Source organism: Dendrobates tinctorius, unplaced genomic scaffold, assembly GCF_039654945.1.
Source record: "Dendrobates tinctorius isolate UK_male_01 unplaced genomic scaffold, ASM3965494v1 ptg000151l, whole genome shotgun sequence".
Taxonomy (NCBI): domain Eukaryota; kingdom Metazoa; phylum Chordata; class Amphibia; order Anura; family Dendrobatidae; genus Dendrobates; species Dendrobates tinctorius.
Window position 1 is genome coordinate 1471401 of NW_027361818.1, and position 15018 is coordinate 1486418.

General features: G+C 38.2%; 4 non-coding genes across 4 annotated transcripts; all 4 read right to left on the reverse strand.

Moving 5' to 3' along the window:
• Positions 1-218: 218 nt before the first annotated feature.
• Positions 219-300, reverse strand: TRNAS-UGA (transfer RNA serine (anticodon UGA)). Its single transcript has one exon. It is a non-coding gene; the product is annotated as a tRNA-Ser (tRNA).
• A 1596-nt stretch (positions 301-1896) lies between these two features.
• TRNAS-UGA (transfer RNA serine (anticodon UGA)) lies at positions 1897-1978 on the reverse strand. The gene has a single exon. It is a non-coding gene; the product is annotated as a tRNA-Ser (tRNA).
• A 1595-nt stretch (positions 1979-3573) lies between these two features.
• TRNAS-CGA (transfer RNA serine (anticodon CGA)) lies at positions 3574-3655 on the reverse strand. The gene has a single exon. It is a non-coding gene; the product is annotated as a tRNA-Ser (tRNA).
• Positions 3656-13300: 9645 nt separating this feature from the next.
• TRNAS-CGA (transfer RNA serine (anticodon CGA)) lies at positions 13301-13382 on the reverse strand. The gene has a single exon. It is a non-coding gene; the product is annotated as a tRNA-Ser (tRNA).
• Positions 13383-15018: the final 1636 nt, after the last annotated feature.

The window sequence follows — 15018 nt, forward strand, 5'->3', positions numbered from 1 at the left end:
TTCATTGACTTTTTATTGCTGAAAGAAATTTGGTGTAGAGGATCGAGTAATATTTCTTGGAGTTTTCATACTGCTAAATCTCATTCTTGACGCAGATTTTGAGTCAAACATGTTAAGTTGTCCCATTTTCATATCACTTGGCCCGTTTTAATAATATACTGCATATATTATTTTACTCTTTTCGAGAAGGTCCAAAGTTTTGACCTAGTAAAACCCTGCACTGTGGACAGGATTTGAACCTGTGCGGGGATACCCCATTGGATTTCAAGTCCAACACCTTAACCACACGGCCATCACAGCCAACTGTTGAATAAACTATCAGATGTTTTTGCCATGTGAGCACAGAGGGAGAGCCTGTGAGAAGATTTTGGTCTAAGTTCACCTGAATCTCTACTGAACTACAAAGCCATGAGCATGAAAACTAGACTGACTTACTGAAGAGAAAGAAGTGGTCTGAGATCAAAGAGTAGAAGGAGATAAATGGATTGTATATTAAGAAACGCAGTGATTTTGTTGACCACATGTTTCTCATGGTTAAAATTGTGGTTGGACACCGCGCACTGCCAGGGAATTAATCTGCATTTTTTTTATTATTCCCAACTTTTACTATATTTTCTTTTCACTAATCTGTGATAAGCAAAATCCAATCTTTTCAAAACTAATACAATAAACTGAACATGATTTCATCCAACATGAAGATTTCAAGTCCATCGTCTTAAAAATGCAGCCATCAAAATATATGGCATTGCTGATGGTTCTCAGTTGTCTTTTTGGAACCAGTTTAAATACTTTAATTGATATTTTATTGCTGAAAGATATTTGGTGTAGAGGATTTCCAGCTATCAATACATAGATTTCTATTATCTGCAAATGATGTCATCAATATCATGGAAAACATCTAGTAATATATCTTTAAGTTTTCATACTTGTTAATTTCATTCTTGAGACAGATTTCGACTCAAACATATTTAGTTGTCCCATTTTCATATGTCTTGGCCCATTTTAATAATATACTGTATATATTATTTTACTCTTTTCGAGAAGGTCCAAAGTTTTGACCAAGTAAAACATTGCACTGTGATGAGGATTTGAACCTGTGTGTGGATTTGCAGCCATCACAGCCTATTATAGGCTCACTTTATCATATGTGTTTGCCATGTGAACACAGAGAACAGCCTGTGAGAAGATTTTGGCCTAAGTTCGCATGAATATCTATTGTAGGATACAGCCATGAGCAAGAGAACTTGACTGACTTACTGAAGAGAAAGGAGTGGTCTGAGATCAAAGAGTAGAAGGAGATGAATGGATTGTATATTGAGAAACGCAGAGATTTTGTTGACCACATGTTTCTCATGGTTAAAATTGTCTTTGGTTTCCACACACTGTCAGGGAATTAATCTGCATTGTTTTATTATTCCCAGCTTTTACTATATTTTCTTTTCACTAATCTTTCATGTGCAAAATCCAATCTTTTCAAAGGTAAAACAATAAACTGTGAACACGATTTCATCCAACATGAAGATTTCAAGTCCATCGTCTTAAAAATGCAGCCATCAAAATATATGGCATTGCTGATGGTTCTCAGTTGTCTTTTTGGAACCAGTTTAAATACTTTCATTGACTTTTTATTGCTGAAAGAAATTTGGTGTAGAGGATTTCCAGCAACCAATACATAGATTTCTATTATCTGCAAATGATGTCATCAATATCATGGGAAACATCGAGTAATATTTCTTGGAGTTTTCATACTGCTAAATCTCATTCTTGAGGCAGATTTCGAGTCAAACATGTTAAGTTGTCCCATTTTCATATCACTTGGCCTGTTTTAATAATATACTGTATATATTATTTTACTCTTTTCGAGAAGGTCCAAAGTTTTGACCTAGTCAAACACTGCACTGTGGACAGGATTTGAACCTGTGCGGGGATACCCCATTGGATTTCAAGTCCAACACCTTAACCACTCTGCCATCACAGCCAACTGTTGAATAAACTATCAGATGTTTTTGCCATGTGAGCACAGAGGGAGAGCCTGTGAGAAGATTTTGGTCTAAGTTCACCTGAATCTCTACTGAACTACAAAGCCATGAGCATGAAAACTAGACTGACTTACTGAAGAGAAAGAAGTGGTCTGAGATCAAAGAGTAGAAGGAGATAAATGGATTGTATATTAAGAAACGCAGTGATTTTGTTGACCACATGTTTCTCATGGTTAAAATTGTGGTTGGACACCGCGCACTGCCAGGGAATTAATCTGCATTTTTTTTATTATTCCCAACTTTTACTATATTTTCTTTTCACTAATCTGTGATAAGCAAAATCCAATCTTTTCAAAACTAATACAATAAACTGAACATGATTTCATCCAACATGAAGATTTCAAGTCCATCGTCTTAAAAATGCAGCCATCAAAATATATGGCATTGCTGATGGTTCTCAGTTGTCTTTTTGGAACCAGTTTAAATACTTTAATTGACATTTTATTGCTGAAAGATATTTGGTGTAGAGGATTTCCAGCTATCAATACATAGATTTCTATTATCTGCAAATGATGTCATCAATATCATGGAAAACATCTAGTAATATTTCTTTAAGTTTTCATACTTGTTAATTTCATTCTTGAGACAGATTTCGACTCAAACATATTTAGTTGTCCCATTTTCATATGTCTTGGCCCATTTTAATAATATACTGTATATATTATTTTACTCTTTTCGAGAAGGTCCAAAGTTTTGACCAAGTAAAACATTGCACTGTGATGAGGATTTGAACCTGTGTGTGGATTTGCAGCCATCACAGCCTATTATAGGCTCACTTTATCAGATGTGTTTGCCATGTGAACACAGAGAACAGCCTGTGAGAAGATTTTGGCCTAAGTTCGCATGAATATCTATTTAGGATACAGCCATGAGCAAGAGAACTTGACTGACTTACTGAAGAGAAAGGAGTGGTCTGAGATCAAAGAGTAGAAGGAGATGAATGGATTGTATATTGAGAAACGCAGAGATTTTGTTGACCACATGTTTCTCATGGTTAAAATTGTCTTTGGTTTCCACACACTGTCAGGGAATTAATCTGCATTGTTTTATTATTCCCAGCGTCTACTATATTTTCTTTTCACTAATCTTTCATGTGCAAAATCCAATCTTTGCAAAGGTAAAACAATAAACTGTGAACACGATTTCATCCAACATGAAGATTTCAAGTCCATCGTCTTAAAAATGCAGCCATCAAAATATATGGCATTGCTGATGGTTCTCAGTTGTCTTTTTGGAACCAGTTTAAATACTTTCATTGACTTTTTATTGCTGAAAGAAATTTGGTGTAGAGGATTTCCAGCAACCAATACATAGATTTCTATTATCTGCAAATGATGTCATCAATATCATGGGAAACATCGAGTAATATTTCTTGGAGTTTTCATACTGCTAAATCTCATTCTTGAGGCAGATTTCGAGTCAAACATGTTAAGTTGTCCCATTTTCATATCACTTGGCCCGTTTTAATAATATACTGTATATATTATTTTACTCTTTTCGAGAAGGTCCAAAGTTTTGACCAAGTAAAACACTACGCTGTGAACAGGATTTGAACCTGTGCAGGGATACCCCATTGGATTTCGAGTCGAACGCCTTAAACACTCGACCATCACAGCCAACTGTTGAAGAATTCATTAGATGTTTTTGCCATGTGAGGACAGAGGGAGAGCCTGTGAGAAGATTTTGGTCTAAGTTCACCTGAATCTCTACTGAACTACAAAGCCATGAGCATGAAAACTAGACTGACTTACTGAAGAGAAAGAAGTGGTCTGAGATCAAAGAGTAGAAGGAGATAAATGGATTGTATATTAAGAAACGCAGTGATTTTGTTGACCACATGTTTCTCATGCTTAAAATTGTGGTTGGACACCGCGCACTGCCAGGGAATTAATCTGCATTTTTTTATTATTCCCAACTTTTACTATATTTTCTTTTCACTAATCTTTCATAAGCAAAATCCAATCTTTTCAAAACTAATACAATAAACTGAACATGATTTCATCCAACATGAAGATTTCAAGTCCATCGTCTTAAAAATGCAGCCATCAAAATATATGGCATTGCTGATGGTTCTCAGTTGTCTTTTTGGAACCAGTTTAAATACTTTAATTTACATTTTATTGCTGAAAGAAATTTGGTGTAGAGGATTTCCAGCTATCAATACATAGATTTCTATTATCTGCAAATGATGTCATCAATATCATGGGAAACATCTAGTAATATTTCTTTAAGTTTTCATACTTGTTAATTTCATTCTTGAGACAGATTTCGACTCAAATATATTTAATTGTCCCATTTTCATATGTCTTGGCCCATTTTAATAATATACTGTATATATTATTTTACTCTTTTCGAGAAGGTCCAAAGTTTTGACCAAGTAAAACACTGCACTGTGAACAGGATTTGAACCTGTGTGGGGATTTGCGGCCATCACAGCCAATTATAGGCTCACCTTATCAGATGTGTTTGCCATGTGAACACAGAGAACAGCCTGTGAAAAGATTTTGGCCTAAATTCGCATGAATATCTATTGTAGGATACAGCCATGAGCAAGAGAACTTGACTGACTTACTGAATAGAAAGGAGTGGTCTGAGATTAAAGAGTAGAAGGAGATGAGTGGATTGTATATTGAGAAATGCAGAGATTTTGTTGACCACGTGTTTCTCATGGTTAAAATTGTCTTTGGTTTCCGCACACTGTCAGGGAATTAATCTGTATTGTTTTATTATTCCCAGCTTTTACTATATTTTCCTTTTACTAATCTTTCATGTGCAAAATCCAATCTTTTCAAAGGTAAAACAATAAACTGTGAACACGATTTCATCCAACATGAAGATTTCAAGTCCATCGTCTTAAAAATGCAGCCATCAAAATATATGGCATTGCTGATGGTTCTCAGTTGTCTTTTTGGAACCAATTTAAATACTTTCATTGACTTTTTATTGCTGAAAGAAATTTGGTGTAGAGGATTTCCAGCAACCAATACATAGATTTCTATTATCTGCAAATGATGTCATCAATATCATGGGAAACATCGAGTAATATTTCTTGGAGTTTTCATACTGCTAAATCTCATTCTTGAGGCAGATTTCGAGTCAAACATGTTAAGTTGTCCCATTTTCATATCACTTGGCCCGTTTTAATAATATACTGTATATATTATTTTACTCTTTTCGAGAAGGTCCAAAGTTTTGACCAAGTAAAACACTGCGCTGTGAACAGGATTTGAACCTGTGCGGGGATTTGCGGCCATCACAGCCAATTATAGGCTCACTTTATCAGATGTGTTAGCCACGTGAAAACAGAGAACAGCCTGTGAAAAGATTTTGTCCTAAATTCGCATGAATATCTATTGTAGGATACAGCCATGAGCAAGAGAACTTGACTGACTTACTGAAGAGAAAGGAGTGGTCTGAGATTAAAGAGTAGAAGGAGATGAATGGATTGTATATTGAGAAACGCAGAGATTTTGTTGAACACGTGTTTCTAATGGTTAAAATTGTCTTTGGTTTCCGCACACTGTCAGGGAATTAATCTGCATTGTTTTATTTTTCCCAGCTTTTACTATGTTTTCTTTTTTTGTAAATTCTTTATTTTGGAATTTTACACATCACCATTAAAACCAACACCAATTCTCAGGTACAGTTAGCGAAATGTTAAGCAAGGGTTGGTTTCAGGCGAGAAGGAAGGAAAAAATGAGGGAAAAATAGGTAGGGGAGAAAGGGAGAAAGAAAGGGAAAGGGAAAAAGGGTACACATACATATACAGTATCAACAACATTAACATCAACATCATGTGGTCGACAACAGAAGCACAATCATTAAATGGGTGCACTTTGGAAAATAACACATCGCACTACATTACAATTGGGCTATCTAGTTTGGGGCAGTGAGGCTAAAAACCCCAGAACAGAAGCCGTCTAATTCAGTTAAACTTGAGAAACTCTAAAATGCCTTTAAAGAGGATTGTCTTCTAAATACCTATTCCAAGGGGCCCAAGTCAACACATAAGCTTTATGATTATAAATTTCCCAGCTAGACAGCTCCTCTAAGCGAGAGATCTGATTTATTTTGGTATACCATTCTCCTAACGTGGGAGGAGCTGCATCCTTCCAATGGACAGCTATCAACTGTCTCGCCGCACTCAACATCAGTGGAAGAAGCCCATGTTTTTTTGGTAAAAAATCTTTAGACGGGCATGAAAGGAGAGCCTCCGTGGCTCTAAGATCAACCTTTATTAGTTTTAATTTTCTGAGAACTAGTTCAACTCCCTCCCAAAACACCCGCAATCTAGGGCAGCCCCAGAATATATGTGAATGATGTCCTCTAGAATTGAGGCATCGCCAACATTCATCATTATCCGCGAGGCCCAACTGGAATAATTTAGCTGGAGTTAAATGCCACCTAGTTAATATTTTATAAGAATTCTCCTGCAGAAGTACACATCTAGAAAAACCCCTGGCATTTGACAGCATTTTAGATATTTGGTCTTCTGTAAACGTGGTATTAAGTTCCATTTCCCAAGAGTGTATAAAGGAGGGTTTAGAATGTACAGTCGGAGAGATGAGATGCGAGTAAATGCGAGATATAATTTTTAGCCGTGGGGATGGAAGTTTAACCATAATATCTAACCAAGACCAATTAGATTTAGACGGGAATCTCCATCTGAACTGTAAAAGTGTACATCTGATGTGTTGTTTTTGGAGAAAATTTGTTGGTTGAGTCGACATGCCCTGTGGCCAAGACCCCTCCCGCAAGATGCCTTTACCATAAAAACTATTCAACGTTTCTCCAGGGATGTTGGACCATAAATTGTATGGGTCTTGAAAATCTAGCTCTAACAAATAGGGAATTGAGCCGATCGGTGTCAATATTGAGGGGAAGGTATCTTCCGGGAACTCTCCCATTACCAATCTTTTAATACGCAATGTAGTTGTAGTTACGTCATCCAACCTAAGAGAGGCCGGCGGTTTAGCCTTAGTCCAAAGATACGGCAAACCCCTCGGGCCCAATAAAGCCCAGTCAACACTATCCCCCTCCTCCCTTCCAGCACAGGACACCACCTTTAACCATCTACTGAGATGAATAGCCTTATAGTATAAAAAAAGGTCTGGGACCCCCAATCCTCCAGAAGAGATAGGGCGAGAAAGAAACTTATATGGCAACCTAGCCCTTTTAGATTTCCAAATAAATTTTCCAATAAGGGATTTTAATGTTCCAAAAAATGTCAGGGGAATCCAAATCGGAACCATGTTCATGGTATATAGTATAATAGGCATTATATATGCCTTAAACACTTTAATACGACCCATCCAGGATAAAGTGGGTAGGCTATACTTCTGCATCAGGCTTTTGACCTTTTGAATTAAAGGAATGTAATTATTGTGGAATAGGTTGGCGGGATCTCTAGTTATCGTTATTCCCAAATATCTAATAGAATTAGTAGCCCAAGAAAATGGAATCTGCGTACGAATAGTGGAGGTCTGAGAGTGAGGGAGACCAACGCTTAGCACTTCAGATTTTGATAAATTAATTTTGAAATTAGAAAGGAGACCAAAATGATGAAAGGCCTGAAGGATAATTGGGAATGCCCGGGATGGATTGGAGATAAGGAAAAGCAGATCATCTGTGAAAGCTAGAGTTTTAAGTGACCTTCGACCCACCGACAACCCCTCTATACGTTGGTCTTGTCTGATGCTTTGTATCAAAGTTTCTACAACTAAAATGAACAAAGATGGCGACAAGGGACAACCCTGTCTAGTCCCGTTATTAATCCCAAAACTATCTGACAGGGTGCCGTTAACTCTGACTTTGGCCGTCGGTTGGGAATAAAGCGAGAGGACCGCTGTTATATATTGGGGGGAAGCCAAACCTAAGCATTACTTGTTCCATGAACCTCCAGCTCACTCTGTCGAAAGCCTTCTCAGCATCCGTCGACAGAAGCATCAAAGGTATACCCCGAGTCTTAGCAAACATTATAGACTGAATGACTTTAGTAGAATTGTCCTTCCCTTCCCTGCCTCTTACAAAACCTACTTGATCTGCATGAATTAGCTTAGGTAAGAAATTGCTTAATCTGCCCGCTAATATTTTAGCCCACATCTTAATATCTGCATTAAGCAATGATATTGGTCTGTAGCTAGCGCACAGGTTGGGGTCTTTACCCTCCTTAGGGAGGACTGTAATGTATGCCTCTAAGGATTGTCTAGGGGGGAGCTGGCCTTCCAGATAGGAATTAAACAAAGACACTAGGCGAGGTAACAGTGTTTTTATAAACTTTTTATAATAGATAATGGGAAGACCATCTGGACCCGGTGCCTTTCCGTTCGGAATAGTAGAAAGAGTGTCTAAAATTTCTTTGGGGCTAACTGGAGCAGTCAGCAAGGACTGGCCTTCAAGAGTTATTTTAGGGAGATGTAGTGAGGTCAAGAATTCTTTTATTTTTGCCAAGGCTGTGGCTGGCTCCTGCATGCTATCCGGTGTATTTAAATTGTATAAATTTTCATAAAAGGTTTTAAACTCCCTGGCAATATCTGCAGTCCCGAGAATTGAGGAGCCATCCAAAGCTCTGAGTTGTCTAAGAAACGTCTTTTCTTTTTGTTTCTTAAGTAGGGATGTCATAAGCTTACTACTTTTATTGCCATGAAGATAAAACTTCTGCTTACTTCTCATGTAGATTTTTGCTGATTGAATGTTTAAAAGGTTTTTCAATGAGGTTCTCAGATCTGTCAGTTCAGATAATGTTTTATTTACCTGAGATCTCTTATGTAGTCTCTCGTAGGAGCTTATTTGATGTAGAATAGACACAACCTTTTTTGTTTGCTCTTTTTTCAAATAGGAGCCTAGGGCGATAAATTCCCCTCTCATTACTGCTTTATGTGATTCCCATACCATAGGCAAGGGCGGGCCTGAGTGCAAATTATTTTGAAAAAAGAAGTCAAGAGTGTTTGTCAGTTTTTCAATGTGGGAATCCGAGTCCAACAGTGTCTCATTCAGTGACCATGACCCAGCCGGCCGTGGTAGAGTTTTTATCTCTATGTCAAGGAAAATGGGAGCGTGGTCTGAGAGAGAGATGATATCTATATTAGCTTTTTTAACTAATTGGAGATTAGCTGTTTGTATCAATAGGTAATCAATTCTGTGATAGCTATTATTCGGATGGGAATAAAAAGTGTAATCTCTGCCCGAAGGAAAAAGTGTTCTCCAAGGGTCTATCAGATGCAATTTTTGTAATGAAAGGTGTAATCTTCTCAGCGCCCTTTGAGCCGACCTGCCCGTTGAAGTATCTAAAATTGGGTTCAAAGATACATTAAAATCCCCTTCCACCAACAACAGACCCTCAGTAAAAAGTTCTAAAACATTCATTGTTTTACACAGCCAACCTATCTGGTTCCTATTTGGGGCATATAAATTACACAGGGTAATCTTAGTGTTGGCCAAAAAGCCCTTAATTATAATGTACCTGCCTTCTGAATCCGATAAACAATCACTCAAAATAAAGGGAACATTTTTCTTTATAGCAATACTCACTCCACCCGACGCTGAACCACCCGTACTGTGATACCAGGTCGGGTAGCGAGATCTAGACATATCTGGGACTCTCCCTTTTTTAAAATGTGTCTCCTGCAGGAAAACTATACTAGACTTCTTTGAATGCAAAAGATTCATTACTTGGCTTCTCTTACTTGGGGATCGCAAGCCCTTTACATTATACGAAGCCACTGTCATAGTGGCGAAGTTCACCTTATCACCCATAGTTTGGTAAAGGAAGTAATAACAAAGATTCCTCTGTCATCAAACCACCGAAATTAAAAAAAACAAAGAGATAAAAAAAATAACAAAAACCCTAAAAATTATTAAGATAAAACAAGAGAAATATAACAAGAACCAACTACCTGCCTGTAGCAGAGGTAGGGGGTCAAACATACCTCCCATAACAGAGCAGGAAATAACATTTCTGACACACAAGTGGCACATGTTAACTTATACGGCAATTGAATGATAACAACACATGAGTAAATGTCAAACTTAGCAAGCTAAAATAAGATAGAACATGTCCGAATGGATCGAGGGGTCCGGCTCCAGTATTGGAAAAATGCAACCGAGAGAAGCACAAGAAAGCTCAGGGGGGTATCTCCTTTTCCATTCCAGATTTCCCTCTTTTAGGAGTCGAGCGTTTCTTTCCTAGGACCCAGTCACCCTGCCCTCCAGTAAAAGCATGGACAGGGAGAGGTGTGCGATGATCCATGTCCAGAGGTAGCCAGGAAGGAATATCCATAGGGGCAATGCCAAAAGCGTCCCATATTTTGGGTAAATCTTCAGGGGTCCGAACCATTATTTGCCTACCATCTCCTTGTATAGATATACCAAACGGAAACAGCCATTTATATAAGATTTTACATGAGCGCAACACCTCCAGGAGGGGCCTTAGGACTCTTCTTTTTGCAAGGGTTGACGGTGCAACGTCCTGATAAAGATGAATAGCAGATCCCTCATAAGAAAGATTTTTAATGTCTCTTGAGGCAGACAAAATAGCATTGGTATCCAAATAGCTCAATAGGCCGCAAATCACATCCCTCGGAGGTTCCATTGGCTTCGGCTTTGGTCTAAGTGATCTATGCACCCTCTCTATTATAATTCGATCACATGTTTCTTGTGGGATTAAGAGGGCAAAGATCTCCTTCGTAGATTTTTCTAATATTTCTGTGGAAACACTTTCAGGCAAGCCTTTTATCCGTATGTTCTTCCTGCGACTCCAATTTTCCTGATCCTCGAGAGCCAGAAAAGAGTTGTTAAGCTGTGTTCTGTGGTAGTCCAGATGCTCTCTCATGGCATTGGAGTGGCTAATGATAGAGGACTGAGAGGACTCCAAAGACTCCACTCTATTACCAATGTGTAGCAAATCCGCTCTCATGCCAGATATCTCATTAACTAATGGTTTTATAGCTTGTGCTAATAATTTTTTAAAAAACGATCTAGAAAGTTTCCCAGAATCTGATTGAGTGACATCGCTGCCTGAAGCATCATCACTGGAGTCTGAGTCCTCGACATGCTCCTCCTCCACAACCTCTGCAGGGAGCCTTTTAGCATTAGGCTTAGATGAAGCAGATTTATTTTTCAAAAATTTATCCATTTCACCCTGTTTGCTTCTATACGCCTGTGCAGCCAACGGTTTTGCACGCTCTTTGTTAGTTTTGACCATTTTGCTTAATTAAAGCGCGCCTTTAATTTACCACCCGTGCATCCAGAAAAGTCTAGTAGTGCATTTTTCTATATGAAAATAGCCCCATGCAACTTGGAGGGCGAGGGGTTAATATATGGAAACATCCGTGGGGATCTGCTGGAGCCGGTAGGGACAGGGTAACGTCAAATCCCCACCACGGCGCTGCAGAAAAGACACAATGTCCTCCTCACCAATGTCGCATAAATCTGTAGACAGCAGCACCTCTATGTGGGGAGAGCGATATCCCCCGATCCAAAAACAACTCAGACCCTGGGAAATGTCTCAGTAAAAATAGGGGGCCGTCAACACCTCGTCTGGCCCAGAGCCAGCACCCTCCTCCACCGCACGTAACGATAGTGCTCCTCGCAGGCCCCAGAGACAGATCACCGGGGGTTCCCTCTCACCGCCGTTTGCTCTAACGGGCGAGACCGCTCCTTGTTCCGCGGTCTCACGCCTCTATCGAGGGCCTCCTGCAGTCCGGTTTCCAGGCCTTGTGCTCAGGGGGATGTAAAGATGGCGCCCATCTCTCTCCAGCGCTGCAGCACCCTCCACGAGGCCGCTCTGCGCTCCGGTGTCACGGCGGAGAGCAGCAGCCCCTCTCTTCTCCCTACCACCCCTCACCTTCTCCTCCAAGCCCGGGGCACACTAAAATTAGTTTTAGCCACTTTCGTTCGGGCCAAATAAGGTAGTTTTGTGGCTGGAAGCGGGAGCTGCCATAAGACACGTCCTCCCTGTGTGAGATCCAGGCCACGCCCCCAGCTTTTACTATATTTTCTTTTCACTAATCTTTCATGTGCAAAATCCAATCTTTTCAAAGGTAAAACAAGAAACTGTGAACACGATTTCATCCAACATGAAGATTTCAAGTCCATCGTCTTAAAAATGCAGCCATCAAAATATATGGCATTGCTGATGGTTCTCAGTTGTCTTTTTGGAACAAGTTTAAATACTTTAATTGACATTTTATTGCTGAAAGAAATTTGGTGTAGAGGATTTCCAGCTATCAATACATAGATTTTTATTATCTGCAAATGATGTCATCAATATCATGGGAAACATCTAGTAATATTTCTTTAAGTTTTCATAATCGTTAATTTCATTCTTGAGACAGATTTCGACTCAAACATATTTAGTTGTCCCATTTTCAAATGTCTTGGCCCATTTTATTAACATACTGTATATATTATTTTACTCTTTTCGAGAAGGTCCAAAGTTTTGACCAAGTAAAACACTACACTGTGAACAGGTTTTGAACCTGTGTGGGGATTTGCGGCCATCACAGCCAATTATAGGCTCACTTTAACAGATGTGTTTGCCATGTGAACACAGAGAAGAGCCTGTGAAAAGATTTTGGCCTAAGTTCGCATGAATATCTATTGTAGGATACAGCCATGAGCAAATGAACTTGACTGACTTACTGAAGAGAAAGGAGTGGTCTGAGATTAAAGAGTAGAAGGAGATGAATGGATTGTATATTGAGAAACGCAGAGATTTTGTTGACCACATGTTTCTCATGGTTAAAATTGTCTTTGGTTTCCGCACACTGTCAGGGAATTAATCTGCATTGTTTTATTATTCCCAGCTTTTACTATATTTTCTTTTCACTAATCTTTCATGTGCAAAATCCAATCTTTTCAAAGGTAAAACAATAAACTGTGAACACGATTTCATCCAACATGAAGATTTCAAGTCCATCGTCTTAAAAATGCAGCCATCAAAATATATGACATTGCTGATGGTTCTCAGTTGTCTTTTTGGAACCAGTTTAAATACTTTCATTGACTTTTTATTGCTGAAAGAAATTTGGTGTAGAGGATTTCCAGTTATCAAAACATAGATTTCTATTATCTGCAAATGATGTCATCAATATCATGGGAAACATCGAGTAATATTTCTTGAAGTTTTCATACTGCTTTATTTCATTCTTGAGGCAGATTTTGTCCCATTTTCATATCACTTTGCCCGTTTTAATAATATACTGTATATATTATTTTACTCTTTTCGAGAAGGTCCAAAGTTTTGACCAAGTAAAACACTGCGCTGTGAACAGGATTTGAAGCTGTGCAGGGATACCCCATTGGATTTCGAGTCCAACGCCTTAACCACTCGGCCATCACAGCCAACTGTTGACTAATCTATCAGATGTTTTTGCCATGTGAGCACAGAGGGAGAGCCTGTGAGAAGATTTTGGTCTAAGTTCACCTGAATCTCTACTGAACTACAAAGCCATGAGCATGAAAACTAGACTGACTTACTGAAGAGAAAGAAGTGGTCTGAGATCAAAGAGTAGAAGGAGATAAATGGATTGTATATTAAGAAACGCAGTGATTTTGTTGACCACATGTTTCTCATGCTTAAAATTGTGGTTGGACACAGCGCACTGCCAGGGAATTAACCTGCATTTTTTTTTTATTCCCAACTTTTACTATATTTTCTTTTCACTAATCTTTCATAAGCAAAATCCAATCTTTTCAAAACTAATACAATAAACTGAACATGATTTCATCCAACAAGAAGATTTCAAGTCCATCGTCTTAAAAATGCAGCCATCAAAATATATGGCATTGCTGATGGTTCTCAGTTGTCTTTTTGGAACCAGTTTAAATACTTTAATTGACATTTTATTGCTGAAAGAAATTTGGTGTAGAGGATTTCCAGCTATCAATACATAGATTTCTATTATCTGCAAATGATGTCATCAATATCATGGGAAACATCTAGTAATATTTCTTTAAGTTTTCATACTTGTTAATTTCATTCTTGAGACAGATTTCGACTCAAATATATTTAGTAGTCCCATTTTCATATGTCTTGTCCCATTTTAATAATATACTGTATATATTATTTTACTCTTTTCGAGAAAGTCCAAAGTTTTGACCAAGTAAAACACTGCACTGTGAACAGGATTTGAACCTGTGTGGGGATTTGCGGCCATCACAGCCAATTATAGGCTCACTTTATCAGATGTGTTTGCCATGTGAACACAGAGAACAGCCTGTGAAAAGATTTTGGCCTAAATTCGCATGAATATCTATTGTAGGATACAGCCATGAGCAAGAGAACTTGACTGACTTACTGAAGAGAAAGGAGTGGTCTGAGATTAACACTAGAACTACTGTACTCGTGACACATACTAGAACTACTGAATGTAGTCATTTTGACTACTGACTTGTTTTCGTTATTAGAGTTTCATTTGTGGTTATTTATTAATTATATTTTTTTAATGTATTATTATTGTGAGATCCAACAGTAATGCTTTGGAATGTTTTTTTCATTTATTTTTTTCATATTTTTCTACAGGAAATAACAAAAGTAAAGTAAGCAAAACAATAATAGACGTTTTAAAATAATTTATTATTAAAGTGCACACATATAAACAACAACTCAAGAACAACAAGCAGAGAAAATGTAAGTGAAGGAGAAGAAAAATGAAAATATGGCGCAGAATCTCAATAAAAACGACCAACCGTTATTATGAAGTACAACCGGTAACTTTCTAAACATTTGTTGATTCGCATTTCAGGCATCGTCTTTCAATTACAGCGGTACATTGCCCACACAAAGACTTATGGCAAGTCATACAATTTCCAACAGATCGATTTATTTTTGCATTTTGCTTTTATCTGGCAAAGTTTTTTTTGAGACATCACATCTGAAGATGTAGCAACTTGAGACATGCCACCCTTTCCCCTAGATACAACATACGGACCACTCAACTCTGTGACAAGCTTTTGCAAAAATGCCTTGTGTGACATT